The 19923-nt window shown below is 37.9% G+C and overlaps 1 protein-coding gene and 1 long non-coding RNA gene across 2 annotated transcripts in view; both read left to right on the forward strand.

Annotated features, from left to right (window-relative positions):
• The window catches only part of LOC129741683 (protein sax-3), a 522782-nt gene that overhangs the window by 270005 nt on the left and 232854 nt on the right, over nt 1–19923 (forward strand). The window lies entirely within an intron of this gene.
• LOC129749314 (uncharacterized) lies at nt 14537–14964 on the forward strand. Its single transcript, XR_008738010.1, has 3 exons — nt 14537–14646; nt 14710–14775; nt 14844–14964. It is a non-coding gene; the product is annotated as an uncharacterized LOC129749314 (long non-coding RNA).

The following is a 19923-nucleotide window of genomic DNA, read 5'->3' on the forward strand; positions in this document are numbered from 1 at the left end:
AAAAAAAAAGTTGGGAATATTAAAATATGGATGATAAGGTTTCTTAAAATTGGTTTCTCGTTTTGAAAATAAACCTTTTTTCAACAGGAAATCAAATAATCTAATAAATTCAGTTGTGTTCGAAAAAGACTGAAACCGCTCAGAGCAGCGGACTAACTTCCAACTTTGACAGGCTGCCATTAATTGAAAAGTTACATGTCATAAAAGCTAGTTAAACTTACAAATTCATCGTTCAATGAGTTTGAACATCCTGCGGGCATGAGGAACAGAAATACATGATCTATTTCAAGCATCCCTCAACTGGTGGCTTTGGGTTCGAAATTCAAATTTATCTAAAAAAGTAGCAATACCTAAAATACACAATAAAAAAGGAAATGGATTTTAAGTATCATTTTTTTACCTTATGATTGCCATACAAAACAATACATTTAACCGTTCGTTTCATGTTGTAACAAATTTGCAACAATAAATGTATGGAAAGATTGAAAAATAGAATTTATTCTATTTTTTTTTTTCTTTGACGTTCACATAATTTCCAACTGTTTAAAATATTTTTTTTTGGAAAAAAAATCATGAAACGAAAGGTACAGTTTTGGGATGAATCATCCAATAAGATGAAAATCCCTTAAAAAAAATTAAAAAAAATAAACGAAGGGTTTACTAATAAAAAACAATCAAATCTTCCAAAACAAATCACAATTAAAGTTTCAAATTAAAATTTTTAAATTTTTAAGGTTAGTCAATGAAATTTTTTTTCAAAATGATGTTCCATATTCTAAACGAAAAATTCGCTTCAAAATAATTTCCAACCCATTTTGTTTCAAAATAAATTTGATTTAAATATTTAATTTTTTTTTAATTTTTATTTTTAATTTTTTTAATTTTTTTTTTAATTAAAAATTCTAAAGCGGCACCAAAAGGCTCCGTTGAGCCCCCTGGTAATGGACGCTTTCTGTTCTCAGCATGCCTGACAGAAAAAAGGAATTATCAACAACAATTTAACGCGAGCAAAATTTACTCATGCTGAGAACTTCAAAAATATTTACATTATGCGGGGAATGGGATATTCTCAAAACACAGATTAAGAAAAAAAATTAATTCTTAAGTAACTAAGTTAACTAATTGACTTAAGTAAAACCTTAACCTTGATTATTTTAGCAAAATGATAATATTTGATATTCATAATTCCTCATAAATGACAATTTTTTTCTTCGCGATTTGAATTGTGATTTATAAACTAGAAAAAAATTTAAGGTAGACTAGTTTATGAAAAATATTTCTTAATATTTAAATAACTTGATTATAAAATTCGGTACATTTATTGAAAAATTGAAAAAAACTGTACTTTCGAATTTGGTACATTCATTTGGAAAGTATAACTAAATATGAATATTAAGAAGAAAAGTTTTTTACCATTTAACAAAATTTTTTTCATCAAACACGTCTTACCATTATAAAAACATAATATTGATTTTATTGATTTATTTAATTTTATTGATTACTCAAGGCAGAAGCATTTTGGTGCTTGTGTTTCAATGGTTGATTTGGTAGATTTAAGAGCCCTGAACTCGAATCTTTCGTCAAATTTAGACTATCACATTAAGTTTTGGTGATATGGATTTTTTTAAATGTGTCAGATTTAAGGGAAGTCAATTATTTATAACTGATTATCTATCAGGCATATATTTAATAAATCTGATTTTGATTTTGTTTATTATACTTCATTCCATAATATTTTTTATGATGATGCTGCATGATTTAGAAAGGTTTAACTCAACAGTTAATAAAGTACCAGTATTTTTAACATTGCTGCAGAAAATTATTTTGAAACTGGATTTCATTTCATAAATTTGTAGAAATCTGAAAAACGATAAAATGTATGCTTCAAGAAAATCTAAAATAAATTTGGTTTGAAACTTTAAATTCTTTAAATGAGGAAAAGTAAACAAATAGAAATCTTTTATAACTTTTTTTGTAGAACTCAAAATTACTTTAAGTCTCGAGGAGAGTCGATAATTGATTTAAACTTTCATTTTTAAATGTTATGTTTTTGTTTTAAAGTTTTGTCAAAAAAGGCAGAATTTTTCTTGTTTTGAACCTGTTTTGTAAAGTTATTTCAATAACAAAAGCTGACATAAAAATGCATATTTGGATTCAGGTCACCCTAAATAGTTAAATTTACTTTTTTTAAATTCATTGCACCTTGGAAAAATTTTAGTTTTATGGCATTGTGTAATTTATCAAAACTATTTTTAAATTTCTTGTTAAGCATTGGAGAAGAACAAGAAAAAAATTTGTTTTTTGAAAAGTATTTCATATGAGCTTATCATTTGTAATTACATAAGCGATTTTTTTAATCAAAATTTTTAGTAATGAAGTAGAGGATATAAGATTTTTTATTTGTTTTGCTAATTCTGTGGACCATCGGGAGGGTTTTTTTTTTTAAGTTGATCACCCAGGTGGTAAATCCTTTTTACGGATTGCATTCCAAGGCACGGCGAGCGACTGAGTCCCCTAGTATGCTACTCTGGGTCCATGGGTGAAATTGGACGACTCATGATACTAATTACCCCTACGCCATAAAGTCCACCTGGGGCCGCAGACCTGGTTCCCACCTTGAACTGTTTAGTACACTATGCTTCAATAGTGGGAGGTCTATTCGCGCTAATGCGCTCCAAGGCAAAACTCATTAACGAGACCACTTTAAGCAAAACCTCTCCTCCTTACGACTCGACGCCTGAACTCTCCTCTAACGACTTGAGAACCGACATCTCCTCGCTGTGACTCGAGATTCCCACACAAACCTCTCCTCTTCGCGACTTGAGGCCTGATCTCTCCTCTAACGACTCGAGTTTCGACCCCTCCTCGCATCGACTCGAGGCTACCTCTCCTCTGCACGATTCAAGGCCCGATCTCTCCTCTAACGACTTGAAATCTGACCTCTCCTCGCAATGACTCGAGGTGACCACTTGTACCCCTCCTCTTGTTGATAAGGGGGCCTGATCCCTCCTCTTATAACTCGAGACCCGACCCTCATCATAAAGACTCGGGGTTGACCACACAAACCTCTCCACCTGAAGGTTTGAGGCCTGACCTCTCCTCTAACGACTCAAGGCCCGACCTCTTATCTTAAGGGTTCGAGGTTTGCCACTTTGCCCGTCGTGTGCCTGATCAAGAGCAGCTTATCCTAGACTCGCGCCTGTCACGGCACACGCGCGGGACTTAACGCAACGACTCGGATGATTCCCGACGAAGACGTCATCCTACTCCGACTCGAATGGCTCACCCGGCGCCGAGAGCCACTCTACCCGTGGGTATTCCCCGAACGTGGAATAACCCTTTCCCAACGATTTCCACTGCGAAGAAGGTCAAGTCTTATCCCCGCAGCTTCTGTCGTTGAGAACCGCCCTACTCAGATACTCCCCGAAGGTGGAGCATCCTTCGCACGAACGAGGCGCACCCACGGCATCCGCTACGCGGAAGGTATTGTCTTATTTTTGTAGCTTCAAACCGAGGGGTCGGACGCACTCTACTCGACAGCCCCCTGTCGATGGAGTCAGTCTACTCCAACTGATTTCCGGTCTTCTTTATCCCCCTTGGCTGGCAACCCTGGGATTTTTGGCCCGCGGATTTTCCTGCCCGTTGTGTGCCAGATCGAGAGCAGCTTGTCCTGGACTCGCGCCTGTCATGGCACACGTACGGGACTTGGAACGCTACGACTCGGATGTTTCCCGACGGTGACGACATCCTACACCGGCTCGAGAGGCTCACCCGACATCGAGAGCCTCTCTACCCGTGGGTATACCCCGACAGTGGTTAAACCTCTTCCCTCGAAATCCGCTACGAGGAAGGTAAAGTCTTATCCCCGCAGTTTCCCCCTTAGGAAGCGGCACTACTCGGATACCCCCCGACATTGGGGTATCCTACACATGTTCGCGGCGCACCATCTTTGTAGCTTCGATCAAGGGATCGGACGCACACTACTCAGATGCTCCCCGTCGATGGAGTCATCCTACACCGTTTGCGGACTGCCGTTGGTTCCAGCTCCTCTGCAGGGCAGTCATGATCCGGGTGAACCCATCGCTGACCGCATGCCAAGTGTTGGGATCCGCACACATCCTCCGTACGACGATATCTGCTGTCGTGTCGGGTCCACAGGCGGCAAATATGGAAATACGAACCGCCGCAATCTTCGGACAAACAAACACCACATGCTCGGGTGTTTCCTCTTCGTCACCACAATCTGGGCAATATGGCGAAGCCACATGTCCAAACCGGTAGTGGTACTTCATGAAGCATCCATGACCAGTCAGGAATTGCGTCATATAGAAGTCCACTTCACCGTGCCTTCTTCCTATCCAGCTCCCGATGTGCGGTATCAGACAATGGGTCCACCTTCCTTTCGTTGACCTGTCCCACAGCTGCTGCCAGTTGGACATCGAGTCCTCATTGGTGAAATCTCGTACATTGGGCGTGTCTTTGTTGTCGTAGCAATAGACATCCTCCTCAAGCAAAACCGAGATGGGCATGACACCCGCTACTACACAGGCGGCTTCGGACGACATGGTCCGGTATCCACTGATAACGCGCAGGTTCATCAGCCGCTGAACGCTGCTAAGTCGCTGCAGGTTACAGTTTCTTCCCAGGGCCTGCCTCCAGGCCGCTGCTCCGTACCGCAAGATCGATGTGGTCACACTTGCCAGTATCCTCCTTTTGCTACTTTGGATGGCCAAGGAGTTCATCATCATCCGTGTGAGTGCGGCCGTGGCCTTTGCTGCTCTCTTGCGCACGTAGTCGACATGGGTCTTAAAACTGAGCCTGTCGTCGATCATCACCCCTAGGTACTTGATTGCACGTTTGGACACGATATTGCACGGTCCAACGGCAATGGTACCTGTTTGGGGTGATTTCAGGTTGGTGATAAGCACCATCTCGGTTTTGTGGTGGGCTAGACGCAGGCACTTGGAGTGCATCCAGCGATCCACTGCCTGGATAGCTACCGTGGCCAGTAGCTCAACCTCCGCTGTTGAGGAGCCCCTCGCCAAGAGGACTACATCATCTGCAAATCCTACGAGTTCGGCACCCGATGGGAGGCTCGTTCGTAGGAGTTCGTCGTAAGTGATGTTCCACAGAACCGGGCCGAGTATTGACCCCTGTGGAACGCCCGCCGAGACCTCTTGTGTTCGCAAACCCTCGCCGGTCATATACTGCAGTTGGCGATTGTGGAAGTAACTTTCCACAAGCCTATACAGATATGCCGGGATCCTCATTTGGATGAGCGACGACGCAATCGCTGTCCAACTGACACTGTTGAAGGCGTTCTTCGAGAGGGGTAATCGTTTTCAAAACTATTGTAGTATCTCTTCAATACAAGTTCAGCATTACACTGCGCATGAATTTATGAATTCAATTATCAAATTTCCGACAAAGCTATGAAGCTAGATTTTTTTTTCGCAAAAAAACGGTTGTTTAATAACGTCTCTAATAAAACACAAATAATCGGGCTTGTTGAGCACTTGATTCGAAAATTTACTAACTTTCATAGAAATGACATCTTCAACGATTTTTCAAAAGAATCTTTGTAATAAAGTTTTTGGATTTACCTAACCAAGCCACGTGCCATGAACCCGAAATTTGGTGCAATAATGGAGCTTTGTCTGGAAAGTACAACAGCTGCAATTTTTGTTAATTTTTTTTAAGGAGAGAGTGGGGAAACGTGGGCTCCGCTTAATATCTCAGATGTTTGTTGAGATAAAAATCTTAATCCAACTTTCATCATCGTCGCTTTGCGTAAGCATATTTTTATATATATTCTATATTGACTTAAATACGCATCATATGCTTTTTTAATTTATTAAGCTTAAAAAAGTTAAGAAATATTACCTACATAATTAAACAACCACCCGCTATTTTGCATCGATGAAAGTTTAAATTTCATAATGAAAATATGCTCATACGAATATGATTTAGTTTTGTCATGTTCTTTCCCTAGGAAAAGAATTTTTGATGAAACATCAATAAGTCACACAAACGCAACCAATTTGCAAATCATAGCTTGTGGGGAATCGTGGGCCACATTTTGTGGGGTATCTTGCGCCACCTATATTTTGATGTTATTATACACATTCAGAACTTAAAATGCGTTTTCCTATCTGCAAAGTTTTCTTATGCCTTATGTATGAAAAATATATTAATATTAATATATAAATATAAAATATATAAAGAATTTGTCCGAAGACAGATTTTGGGAATTTTACGACCATACACAACTCTCTTTTTTTTATTTTCTCATCTAAAATTGCTTCAAATTAACTAAATGATTTATAATTTTCGGTTTTAGGTCAACTAATATACTCTGCACGTTATATAGTCAATTTGGATTTGGTGGCCTACGATTCCCCACCATTTTTCAAAATCCAAAAAAAATTTTTTTAAACAGGCAGAACTTGAAGAAATTGATTTATTAAAAAATAAAAAAAAATCTTATGTTACCTTAATAGTGTAGAAGACCTTTCATTTATTTTTTTAATCTTTCATAATAATGAAGTTAGGAAGCAGAGAAAAACAGTGGCCCATGATACCCCATACTCCCCTATTTTTTAATTTCCAGATGCTCCTGTTTACAAGAGAAACAAATAAAAGTGTTCTGTTCAGGTTTGGTGATATCACCAAATTCTTAATAACGTCTTAACAAAGAAATATTTATCTTCATTTTGCTTATTACTTCGTGCATCAAACAGTTTAAAAAAAAATGAGGTGGATAGAGATGCACATTTTCGTCAAAGTGAACACGGTAAAAACCTTATCTTAAAGTCGATAATTTTGATCGAAAAACTACCAAAGAGTGCATTCACCTATTCTTTACTATTAGATTTAATCGCCCCTCTTGTCTTAACTCGCTTGTCAAAGTTGGGGATTTGAAAATACAATATTTCCACATTTATAAGTTTTTGATAAATGACAAATGATTTGTTTTATAGGTTTAGCTAAAATGTCGTTTCTAAAAGTTAACGTTAATAACAACTCAAAAATTAAAATGTTTTGTTTTTGTTTTCCAAGAAAAGTTCACCTTTTTAATAACTGATTTCAAACTCAAATTTAGTTTTGGAAATAAAATTTTAAAGTGAAAAGATTGTGTGGAAAACATTCGTTTTTTTATTTCTTTCCTTCCAAAACTCTTTTTGGCTATCATTTCTTGCTTTTTGTATCATTCAAAGCAATACATTTCAACAGTCAATTACATATGAAAATTTAACTTAAAAAAGGATGGCTCAAGTGAACAACCTTCAGGCGCCAGTATCTGCAACTGGCAAAACATATTCAACAATCCATGAGACAACTGCAAAATTCAAATCGCACCTGTATGCCGGGACATTTCTTCACACCCCATTCATACTTTCAGCTTCTGCCCGGGCATAAGTGCTAAGATGCATTCGAAAGGAAGCAATCGCCTCCTCCTTCTTGCCAGAAGTTTGCGAAAGTCTCCAACTGGGGTCGGGGAAAACGGGGAAATGCACACAAATAATGCAACAACTATCCAACTGCATTCCAATTTCAGCTTAACAAAACTGGAAATACCTGGCAATGGCGAATGTCCCCAAACCATTTCCTCTTGTCAGCCGTTTGCTCCGGTATGTTATTATTGTGCATTGAAAAACAAACAGGTTGTGTATGCAAAATAGTGTAAATGTACGTGAAAATACTTGTTGGGAAAACTGTGTAGATATCCGTGTGCCTTCCAATTCCAATTCAACGTTCGCCGGGGGACTGACACTTGAGAAATAGTTAGATTTCGTGCCCAGGGAGCGTATGGTCGCGGGTCCCATTTTAGGTTTTCCAACTTTTTTTTAAAGAAAACTTAAATTCTTTTAAAACTCTTTCAAATAATTCATATATGTGGGATTTAAAAAAAAAATAACGATTCTTTTTTGTTGAAACTGGGAAAAAAATTCCCAGGATAACAAGATTCTGGATTTTCCCATGAAACCGGAAAATTTCCCATCTTGTAAGGATGTGGGTGGATGTGTGGGTGGAAAAAGGTAGAAATGATGGTGTTCCACCGGGAACAATGCTTTCGCATAGCTTTGTCTGAATTATTTTGAGGTGCAGACAGACAACAGCGTCCGGATCCGGGAAAGTCTTCGAAATATGTATGAATGGAAAACCAAGTGAAAGTACCGTTTATGTTTCTCAGTAAGACTCCGCCTTTGGTAGGTTGACATGGCATCAAAAACTTTTCACTGTTATGGTAAAAAAGACATTTCTTTAGTCGTGTAACTTTATTTATAAAAAACTTATTTCTTGAATACCATAGTTATTTAATTTTTTAGATTTTTTTTAAATTTCATTAATGACTTTAAATCATGAATGTCTATTGTAAAAAGGCCTTTAAATTGCATTATGTTCGAAATCTGTCTGTCTGTTTGTCTGTCTGTCTGTCTGTCTGTCTGTCTGTCTGTCTGTCTGTCTGTCTGTCTGTCTGTCTGTCTGTCTGTCTGTCTGTCTGTCTGTCTGTCTGTCTGTCTGTCTGTCTGTCTGTCTGTCTGTCTGTCTGTCTGTCTGTCTGTCTGTCTGTCTGTCTGTCTGTCTGTCTGTCTGTCTGTCTGTCTGTCTGTCTGTCTGTCTGTCTGTCTGTCTGTCTGTCTGTCTGTCTGTCTGTCTGTCTGTCTGTCTGTCTGTCTGTCTGTCTGTCTGTCTGTCTGTCTGTCTGTCTGTCTGTCTGTCTGTCTGTCTGTCTGTCTGTCTGTCTGTCTGTCTGTCTGTCTGTCTGTCTGTCTGTCTGTCTGTCTGTCTGTCTGTCTGTCTGTCTGTCTGTCTGTCTGTCTGTCTGTCTGTCTGTCTGTCTGTCTGTCTGTCTGTCTGTCTGTCTGTCTGTCTGTCTGTCTGTCTGTCTGTCTGTCTGTCTGTCTGTCTGTCTGTCTGTCTGTCTGTCTGTCTGTCTGTCTGTCTGTCTGTCTGTCTGTCTGTCTGTCTGTCTGTCTGTCTGTCTGTCTGTCTGTCTGTCTGTCTGTCTGTCTGTCTGTCTGTCTGTCTGTCTGTCTGTCTGTCTGTCTGTCTGTCTGTCTGTCTGTCTGTCTGTCTGTCTGTCTGTCTGTCTGTCTGTCTGTCTGTCTGTCTGTCTGTCTGTCTGTCTGTCTGTCTGTCTGTCTGTCTGTCTGTCTGTCTGTCTGTCTGTCTGTCTGTCTGTCTGTCTGTCTGTCTGTCTGTCTGTCTGTCTGTCTGTCTGTCTGTCTGTCTGTCTGTCTGTCTGTCTGTCTGTCTGTCTGTCTGTCTGTCTGTCTGTCTGTCTGTCTGTCTGTCTGTCTGTCTGTCTGTCTGTCTGTCTGTCTGTCTGTCTGTCTGTCTGTCTGTCTGTCTGTCTGTCTGTCTGTCTGTCTGTCTGTCTGTCTGTCTGTCTGTCTGTCTGTCTGTCTGTCTGTCTGTCTGTCTGTCTGTCTGTCTGTCTGTCTGTCTGTCTGTCTGTCTGTCTGTCTGTCTGTCTGTCTGTCTGTCTGTCTGTCTGTCTGTCTGTCTGTCTGTCTGTCTGTCTGTCTGTCTGTCTGTCTGTCTGTCTGTCTGTCTGTCTGTCTGTCTGTCTGTCTGTCTGTCTGTCTGTCTGTCTGTCTGTCTGTCTGTCTGTCTGTCTGTCTGTCTGTCTGTCTGTCTGTCTGTCTGTCTGTCTGTCTGTCTGTCTGTCTGTCTGTCTGTCTGTCTGTCTGTCTGTCTGTCTGTCTGTCTGTCTGTCTGTCTGTCTGTCTGTCTGTCTGTCTGTCTGTCTGTCTGTCTGTCTGTCTGTCTGTCTGTCTGTCTGTCTGTCTGTCTGTCTGTCTGTCTGTCTGTCTGTCTGTCTGTCTGTCTGTCTGTCTGTCTGTCTGTCTGTCTGTCTGTCTGTCTGTCTGTCTGTCTGTCTGTCTGTCTGTCTGTCTGTCTGTCTGTCTGTCTGTCTGTCTGTCTGTCTGTCTGTCTGTCTGTCTGTCTGTCTGTCTGTCTGTCTGTCTGTCTGTCTGTCTGTCTGTCTGTCTGTCTGTCTGTCTGTCTGTCTGTCTGTCTGTCTGTCTGTCTGTCTGTCTGTCTGTCTGTCTGTCTGTCTGTCTGTCTGTCTGTCTGTCTGTCTGTCTGTCTGTCTGTCTGTCTGTCTGTCTGTCTGTCTGTCTGTCTGTCTGTCTGTCTGTCTGTCTGTCTGTCTCTAGACTCAGAAATTTCTTAACAGATAAAGAGAAGAGGAGGGGGAGCTCTTTTACAATTTTCAGCATAAGCTATTGGCAATAGGCAATTGTTGACTGGACTAGTACCATGCTTATAAATAGAACCATCTATGCAAGCTTGGGAGGACTTACAATCAAAGCCACTCCAACAAAGGGATGTCCCCAAGGTGGGGTTCTATCACCGTTGTTGTGGTCATTGATCGTGGACGACCTCCTAAACAAACTTGTATCTATGGGTTTCGAAGTTATTGGCTTTGCAGACGACGTAGTAATAATAGTTCGGGGAAAATATGAGAATGTGTTGTCAAACAGAATGCAATCTGCACTTAACTACGCACTATTCTGGTGCAGGGAAGAGGGACTGAACATTAACCCTTCCAAAACTACTGTGATAGCATTCACTACGAGACGAAAAACTGCACTAAAACCACTAACATTAGACGGGGAAGTGCTAAACTTCGAATCACAAGTGAAATATTTAGGCATCATACTAGATTCAAAGCTATCATGGAATCCATAGAGCATGTAATAGCCAAGGCTAGAACAGCTCTATGGGTTTGCCTCAAGGGAGTAGGGAAAAAATGGGGACTAAGGCCTAAAATTATCCATTGGATATTTACAGCTATAATAAGACCCAAAATCTCGTATGCTTCTTTAGTATGGTGGACCAAAACTGTGCAAGCTACGGCCCGGAAGAAACTAGCGAAGCTTCAAAGAATAGCAACGCTAGCTATAACTGGCGCTATGCGAAGCACATCAAACGAGGCTCTGAATGCACTACTAAATATCCTGCCACTACATCAATTTATTGAGTTAGAGGCAGAACGTAGTGCCTTGAGACTCACCAAAAACAAAACTCTCTATGAGGGGGATCTTACAGGACACCTAAAAATCCTTAAGATATTTAAAATAAACTCACTTATTGTAAAGAACGATGACTGGATGGAACCCGTTTTCAATCTAGACATACCATACAATGTAACTATCAATGAAAGGGACGTGTGGGAGTCAGGTGGACCTGCGGTTCCTTCCGGATCAATAAAATTCTTTACTGATGGGTCAAAAATGGATAATAGAACTGGGGCAGGGGTGTTCGGACCTAGACTCAGGATCTCAATTCCTATGGGAAACTGGCCAACAGTGTTCCAAGCAGAAGTTCAAGCAATTTTAGAATGCACTTTAGCCTGTTTGAAAAGAGGATACAGGTACACAAGTATCTATATATTCTCTGATAGTCAGGCCGCTCTTCGAGCACTAAGTACTTTCACATGTTACTCCAAGCTAGTATGGGAGTGTATTGTTGCACTAAGAAACCTGGCCATACGGAACAGAGTATTGTTATTCTGGGTTCCAGGCCACTGCGGTATCCTAGGGAACGAAGAAGCAGACCAGCTAGCTAGGGAAGGATCTCAGGGCCTGTTAATTGGACCTGAACCTTTCTGCGGAGTATCTAGGAGTGCCTTGAATATGGAACTCAAGAACTGGGAAAGCACCACTATTGTCTCCAACTGGAGAACAACAGAGGGAGCAACTCAGGCAAAAAGATTCATTGAACCAAGCGCACGACTCTCCAAAAACATGTTGAACTTAAGTAAGCACGAATTAAGTACTTACACTGGTCTATTGACAGGACACTGTCCAACAAAACAGCATCTCAAAAGGATAAACATTATTCAAAACGACGACTGTCGGTTCTGCGGGTTCGAAAAAGAAACTGCAGAGCATCTTCTATGCAACTGCTGCGCCCTCCTAAACAGGAGAGAGCGTGTTCTTGGGGCAAAGTTAATAAGCGCACAAGATATATGGTTGAATATCAGCCCTAAGAAGGTTATATCATACATCTTTGATATCATACCCGATTGGGATAAAATGCCTAGTCAGCAATCAACTGTCACTTCAACCCATAGTGCAGGTGAGCCTGATAGCATACAGTAACGCGGGGTAATTACCACAATAGATCAACTACTGGTCGCAGTGGGCTCTCCCCTACAAGGAAAAAAAAAAAAATAAGCTATTTTAGCTAATAGAACCATATGTAGAATGTGAGTCTATTTAAATGCGAGACATTTTCCTCTGATGTCTCCTTTCTTCTCGCGGGGGGATATGAAGAAGCATGGAGGGTTTACATACATTTTTTTTCGCATAAATCGCGAACTCATAGATTTCAGTTGCATTTAAATATAATTATTCATACAAAAAAATCCAAATTTATTAGGGGAGGGTTTTTGGGATGGAAGAATGTTTCTTTGCTTTTTGGAAACCCTCCAATAGGGGGATGGATAGGAAAGAGGGGGGCTCTCATACATTTTTTGTATAACTCGATAACACTTTAAACAAATGGGGACAAATTTGTTACAGGAAAGTATATGGAAATAAGAATTTAGGACTCCTTCTTTCTTTTCAGTGGAGAGCTAGAAAAGCGAGAAGCGGGCACCCATACTTTTTTTACAATAAGTCGAGAAATGATCGAGCAAATTTGGGGAACGAGAATTTTTTTTTTGATTACTAAACAAGGGGTCTCTCATAATTTGATTTTTAATTACTTGGAAAGTGGTCAATCAAATTTAACCAAATTTTCCATGGAAGAGGATTATTATACAAAAATCGATTGCCATCAATTTTAGGTTCATTTAGGTACATTTAGGTACAATTTTAGGTGCACACCGGGTCAGCTAGCATTTCATAAATTGTCCCCTTTTTCCAAAAAATTTCTTTTTCTATATTTTTGATATTCACCAGGTTTGTGCTTCTAAACTCGAACTTGATTGCATTTAAATACTCATTTTGAATCAAGAATCAAAGTTTTGAAACTGCAATTTCCTTCAATTTAAATATTAAATGGAATTCTCATGTTGATATTGCAATCTTTAATTCGAGCTGCATCTGATAATAAATTTTAAATTCAAATTCCGAGTCTGAATTTTACATTTTGAGCCTAAATACAAAATTTTAATCTGAATTTTAGATAAGAATTCCTATGAATTTTAAACCAAAAACCGAATCTCGATCAGAACCTTCAACCAGAAATCTCTTACTACATTCTGAATTTATTGGTTTCAATATTTCCACTTTGCATAGGAATTGGGGATGTAAATTTAAAGCCCAAATAATAGAAATGGTTCGAATTTTGAAATTTTTTTTTTATAAATTTAGAGTTTGGAATATGATAAATCCATCTTATTTGAGTTTGAAATGCAAAACCTAAATTCGAATCAGGATTCTATCCGAACGATGATCCAAACTGAAAATCAAGAACAGTAAACTGAGTGCATACAAAAAAAATTCCGCAAGTATCTGGGCTATTTTATTTCAAAACCTTGCATTAACCGGGATATTGTTTAAAACTTTTTTACAGAATCCAGCCATTATCCATTCCAATTTTGCAATAGTTCCGTTAAAATTCTGAAGAAAAACACTCGAAAAATTGTGTTTTTTTTCGAAACAAATAAGCCAATTAAGAATCATATTTTTGGTTTCGAAAAATTCGATCTTGTTGATTTTGAAAAGATTTGCTTAAACAATTTTTTGGACGCAAAACATAAATTGGACATGAGGACTCAATTTGAATGTTTGTTTAATTTTGCAAGTAAAGTGAAAAAATTCGCGCATCATTTGGGAAAACTGGCAAGCTAAGTCTAACTTTCTTGGAGTCTTTAAGACTTTTTGAAGTTCAACTTTTTAAATTTAATATTCGGAACAAAATTACTATCAACAAGTGAGAACTTTTTTGAAAATCTGTTTTAAAGTTAGGGACCTGAGATAAAATTTCAAGGTTTTGGACTAAGTTCTGAATCGAGATTGTAAATCTTGACTAATTTTAAACTAAAACTAAATGTTTCAATTTTTCTTAAAAAAAAGTCTTTCTGAAAGTCCTTAATGACGATAGCCATTATCACGAGGATTCATTTCTAGCCAACGGAGATAGAAAATAAGTGATAAATTTACTCATGGTGAAAAATCTAGTGATATAGGTTATTTTTGACTGTCGCCATGTCAAATTAAAAGGTCCCATCTATTCCTTAGCAAAGCATTTGTTTTTTCGCTTTCTTAAATTATTTATTGTTCTTATGGATTCTCATGATTTTTTACTGTGTTTATTCAAATAAAACCAAAAAAGCTTTTTTCAATAAATTTGATAGTCATTTTAATTTGTTCTGTAAGAAACAATCACCTTTCGCAGATGGTTTCAAAATTATGGAATACAAAAAAAAATTGGAAAACAGCTGCAGATATGAAAAAATGATAAGAAGATAAGTGTAAATAAACTCGAGTCCATTTTTTGACAAAATGGAAGTTCCAGCTATGAGGGTCTTACTATATAAGACAGATATTCAGACTGGACAAATCATCAACCTGTCATCTGGCATCAGTAAAACAACTGGCAGCAAACGAATTGTGTTATTTTACTACCATGAAGCTTAAATTGTCTCTGTTTTTGGCTGTGGCCGTTCTGGTTGCTTCTGTAAGTATAATGAATTAGTAAATTTTTCGAATTAAAAACTTTAAAAAAAATTTACATCTACAGGCCTTTGCTGGTGGTGCCAAACTCAAATCTATGATAAAATAAAATCTATCTATGGGCTGGACAACGGTAATAAATAGCATGCATTGAAATTTTTTAAAAGTATTTTTTTTTTATATCTGGAATCTACTCATCAGAATGCTGTTATGGGATCGAGACCAAAACCTGTACATCGTTTAAAAATAAATTGGCAAAATAAAACTTTAAATAAAAATAAGCATGAAATATGAAAGTCTCAAAAATCGATTAAGATTTAACGTACAAGTTATTTCACCAAATATAAACGAGTTCAATTAAAGAAAAATGATATCAGAGAGTTGTCCAACTTCAGACAAGATTTTCTCAAAAAAGAAATGTTAACGCATTCGCCCTTCACTGAAATTGATTACGACATGTTATTCACTGATGTCAAAAAAAAAAAAAATGGATGAATTTTGGAGTTTCTCATGGAAATAATCTTTGGAACGTTAAATGTTGATGACCGAATGTTTGAAAGCTTGTTTCATAACAAAACATGACATTTTTTTGTAGGAAATTAGAGAAAAAACAATGTATTTAATTTTGTTGATTTCAAGCGGCTGACACCTTTAAAAAATAAACAAATGGAATTTCTTTGCAATCCATCTTGACAACAAGTGAAATTTTTATCAACTTTTCAGCTGTAGTACACGAAATTGGTGACAAAAATTCAGAATTTGAACAATCGGCTACACTGTTGTGCATTTTGGTTCTTCAAATTGGAAAACCCACCACTTGTTTACACAACCTGTCCATAAAAAAGAGAATCATTCTGTTATATGCAACTTTTTTTCAATATAAGCCAAGTAAATGCCAGTAAAAAAATTCATATTTTAAACAGTCACTATGAAGTTCACGTTGTCTATTTTTCTGGCTTTGACGATTTTGGTGGCTTCAGTAAGTATGATGAAAAATATCTTAAATTCGAAGCACAAACTTAAAATTTATTTCATTTTATTCAGGCATTAGCTGTTATTCCTGAGGTCAGTCAACGGTCCGATAGGCCTAGACGAGTCTAGGTTTGAAAAAAAAAGATATTTTATGATTTTTAGTTTTTATTAAACTTCAATCAAATCAATAAGAGTATGTTCTTGTTTCTTGTTTTTTAAACGAAACAATTCTAATTAAGTTTGAAACGGGTGTTTTTAACCTTCCAAAGCCGTTCGCAAAATATCCGTTTCGGGGAAATTTGATTTGTAGTTTGATTTCGTTCTCCTGGCTGCAAATGTTAACCGATTTTGATGATATTATATTCATTGTGTAGGTAATTTATTCTAATTACTCAACATTTCAAAATAAAGTCGAAATGTATTACCAGGTTATCAGAAACTGCTTCAGAAAGTAAAAAGTCCATAGAATCAATTTTGTTTTTAAAATACTCATAACTTCTGACAGCATTTCTGTATTTAAAAGTTTCATTGTTGTTTGAAATTGTCAAGAATCCATCTATCCGACAATGTATAGATATGTTGGGGTCCAATGAAAGTTTTGACCGCTATCTCAGATCTTCCGGTAGAAAAAAATCTTACTTTACAAAAACGACATCCAATTTTGTCTTTGCTTAGCTACATTTCATTTACCAATAAACCGATTTTAAAAACGCAAATTTTAGTTTTTTGTTGTTAATTTGATCATTATTTTCATAGAACATACTTGGTCTGTCAAAATTCGCAGTTCTTCAGTATATTGGAATGATGACAAAGAGGTTTGAAATGTGCGCTTCGGGTCATATTGACCCGAACAGCTTTGGAGGGTTAAATGAAATTAATCCTATCTGCTTTAAGCAAATCAAAACTCTATAAAACCTTTTTTAACCGGAAATTGGGAAACTTATACTACCTACTCAAAAGGATTATGAGAATGGGAAGTGTCACGTCCATGATTCGATTTGTACATTCCAGTTCACCAGGGAGTTTTCTGAATCTGTTTTGAAATAAATGTAAGGGAAATAAGGGTAAAATGAGCACCTTAAGGAGGACGCTTATTTAACCAAGCTACTTTATAAGACTCAAATTGGATCATTTCTAAACTTAAGAATGTAGTTTTAAAAAATAGAAACATAATTGTGAGAAAATATCGAGAATTCCACATTGTAAGTTGCTCTTGTAAGTTGTCCTTTATTTTAGCTTGGCTTTAAACCCCCCCCCCCCGTGAGGATCCATCAAAAATAAGTGAGATATTCAACTCTACAATCAAAATTTGTTATTCTTTAACAAATTTTGATCTTGACTCAGAACTGATGTCAGATCCTCGAAAACTCATCCCCGGTTCAGAATTCAGCTACAGTTTTTCAAAATTATTGAATGGAATTCATCTCTGAATAATCAATTTTAAATAAGAATTGACTCATTTTAGAGATTCTGGTTCCTTATAATCTTTTTTTTAGGGATTTTTTACGGCTACCAGTCTCGGATTTTTTAAGTAAAAACGACTGTTTTTTACTCCAACGTTTCGATCCTTATTGGATCTTCATCAGGGGCTACAATTTATTGCTAATTTAGTGAAAATTGACTTTGAAATTTTGTTGGTGCTTACCGATAAAGTGTCGTTTTCTTGTTAAGTTTGATTCGGCTTATCTTGAACTGCTGTCATTGGGTTTCTGTGTTGGATTATGTTGGTTATAATTTTGTGTTTCTTGTATTTTAAAGTTTGGTGAGACTTACTGCTGACGAATTTTTGTAGAATATTCGTTTTTCTATTGAATTTTGGGAGTTTTATAATTTTCTGCATCAGAACTTTGCACTGTGGACTGTTTTGGTTTTCGAGTTGTTTTTAAATATGGCGTTCACTAATTTGTGTTGGTGTAATTTAATGTTTGTGATGTTGTGTTTTGATCCTTAGTATTGTGTTTTGCTTCTTGGGTTTTGATTTTTTCTAAACACTGAAAAATATTTGTGTATGTTGAGTGTAAAATATCTGTATCCTTTTTAATGTTAACTGATGATGATGTTGTTTTTATGTGGCAGCTTTCCAGCATCATGAGTTTGTTTTGGTTGTCTCCCCTGTCGATGATTTTGGCCTTATCGATGTTGAACAGGTGGTGCATAGCTGCTTCATGTTCCAATAATGCTGTTTGCTGCCTCAAGGTTGTTATCTCGTAATCCTGGTCGGTGCATCCTCTGTCCCACAGTCGTTTCAGCTCATTCGTTTGTGTTCTATGTTGTGACATCCGTTGTTTCAGTTTTGCTATAGTACATCCAATATAGCAGGCGTTACATTTCCGTTCGAAGCTGTTTGAATTTTCGGTTTGGTCTGGATTACCATTGCATTCAATCTTGTACACAACATTAGTATGCTCGTCGTGCGGAGTTTTGTCTTTCACGACCGGTAGAAGTGATCCGATCGTTTTACTTTGTTTGGTTGCGATTTTAATATGTTTAAAACCTGAACCTAATGTTTTTGTTATTTGTGCTGTTAAGCCATCAATATATGTGACCAAAAACAATGATATGGTCAAACGTCTAGAACGACTTAAACTATTAGACGAAAAAACTGCGAAAAAAATGCGCACCTATAAAGCTGTATGCCCCCGCATCTACGGCCAACCGAAGGCGCACAAACCAGGACTCCCTCTCCGCCCCGTCGTACCCTGCATGACCGCGCCATCCTATCAACTCTCAAAATATGTAGGATCGCTTATTAGGAAAGCTCTTGCGCCTAAATATAGCCTACGAAATTCCCACGAATTCAACGATTTTATAAAGTCGCTGAGTATCTCACAAGGGCACGTGATGGCTTCATTCGACGTAGTTTCGCTCTTTACATCTATCCCAAAAGAACTAGTGCGAAAAAGCGTTTTCAAACACTGGAACCGTTTATCAGCCCACACTCCCATCTGCCTAGACCTGTTCTGGGAGATGGTCGAGTTATGCATGGACAGCAGCTACTTCTGTTTCGGCAACGTGTACTATAAACAAATCTCAGGCCTCGCTATGGGAAGCCCAATTGCTTCGCCTGTCGCCGAGTTGGTGCTGGATGACTTACTCGACGACGCAATTGAAGCCTGCGCAGTGCCACCCCAACACATCAAAAAGTACGTAGACGATTTATTCCTCGTACTACAACCAACACAAGTAGATGCAATCAGAAACACATTCAACTCACAACATCCAAACATCCAATTCACCGTCGAAATGGAGATGAATGATCACCTACCGTTCTTGGACCTAATGCTGCACCGAAACACAAATGGTAAGATATCTACGGAATGGTACATGAAACCAATCGCTTCCGGAAGATTTTTGAACTTTTTGTCGTTTCAACCACTACATCAAAAAATTAACGTAGCATATAATTTTGCGAAAAGAGTTTTTGATTTCACATCCAATACAGATAAAACTAACGCAAAAAAAGTTATACAAACACACCTTAAAATGAATGATTACCCAATCACACTTATCAATGGAATCATTAACAAATTAGGAGAAAAAATTATTGAACCGACAGCTATGGAAGAGAACGAAATAAAATGTTATAAATCTCTCACATATATTGATGGCTTAACAGCACAAATAACAAAAACATTAGGTTCAGGTTTTAAACATATTAAAATCGCAACCAAACAAAGTAAAACGATCGGATCACTTCTACCGGTCGTGAAAGACAAAACTCCGCACGACGAGCATACTAATGTTGTGTACAAGATTGAATGCAATGGTAATCCAGACCAAACCGAAAATTCAAACAGCTTCGAACGGAAATGTAACGCCTGCTATATTGGATGTACTATAGCAAAACTGAAACAACGGATGTCACAACATAGAACACAAACGAATGAGCTGAAACGACTGTGGGACAGAGGATGCACCGACCAGGATTACGAGATAACAACCTTGAGGCAGCAAACAGCATTATTGGAACATGAAGCAGCTATGCACCACCTGTTCAACATCGATAAGGCCAAAATCATCGACAGGGGAGACAACCAAAACAAACTCATGATGCTGGAAAGCTGCCACATAAAAACAACATCATCATCAGTTAACATTAAAAAGGATACAGATATTTTACACTCAACATACACAAATATTTTTCAGTGTTTAGAAAAAATCAAAACCCAAGAAGCAAAACACAATACTAAGGATCAAAACACAACATCACAAACATTAAATTACACCAACACAAATTAGTGAACGCCATATTTAAAAACAACTCGAAAACCAAAACAGTCCACAGTGCAAAGTTCTGATGCAGAAAATT

Source organism: Uranotaenia lowii, chromosome 2 (genome assembly GCF_029784155.1).
Source record: "Uranotaenia lowii strain MFRU-FL chromosome 2, ASM2978415v1, whole genome shotgun sequence".
In the NCBI taxonomy this organism is placed as follows: Eukaryota; Metazoa; Arthropoda; class Insecta; order Diptera; family Culicidae; genus Uranotaenia; species Uranotaenia lowii.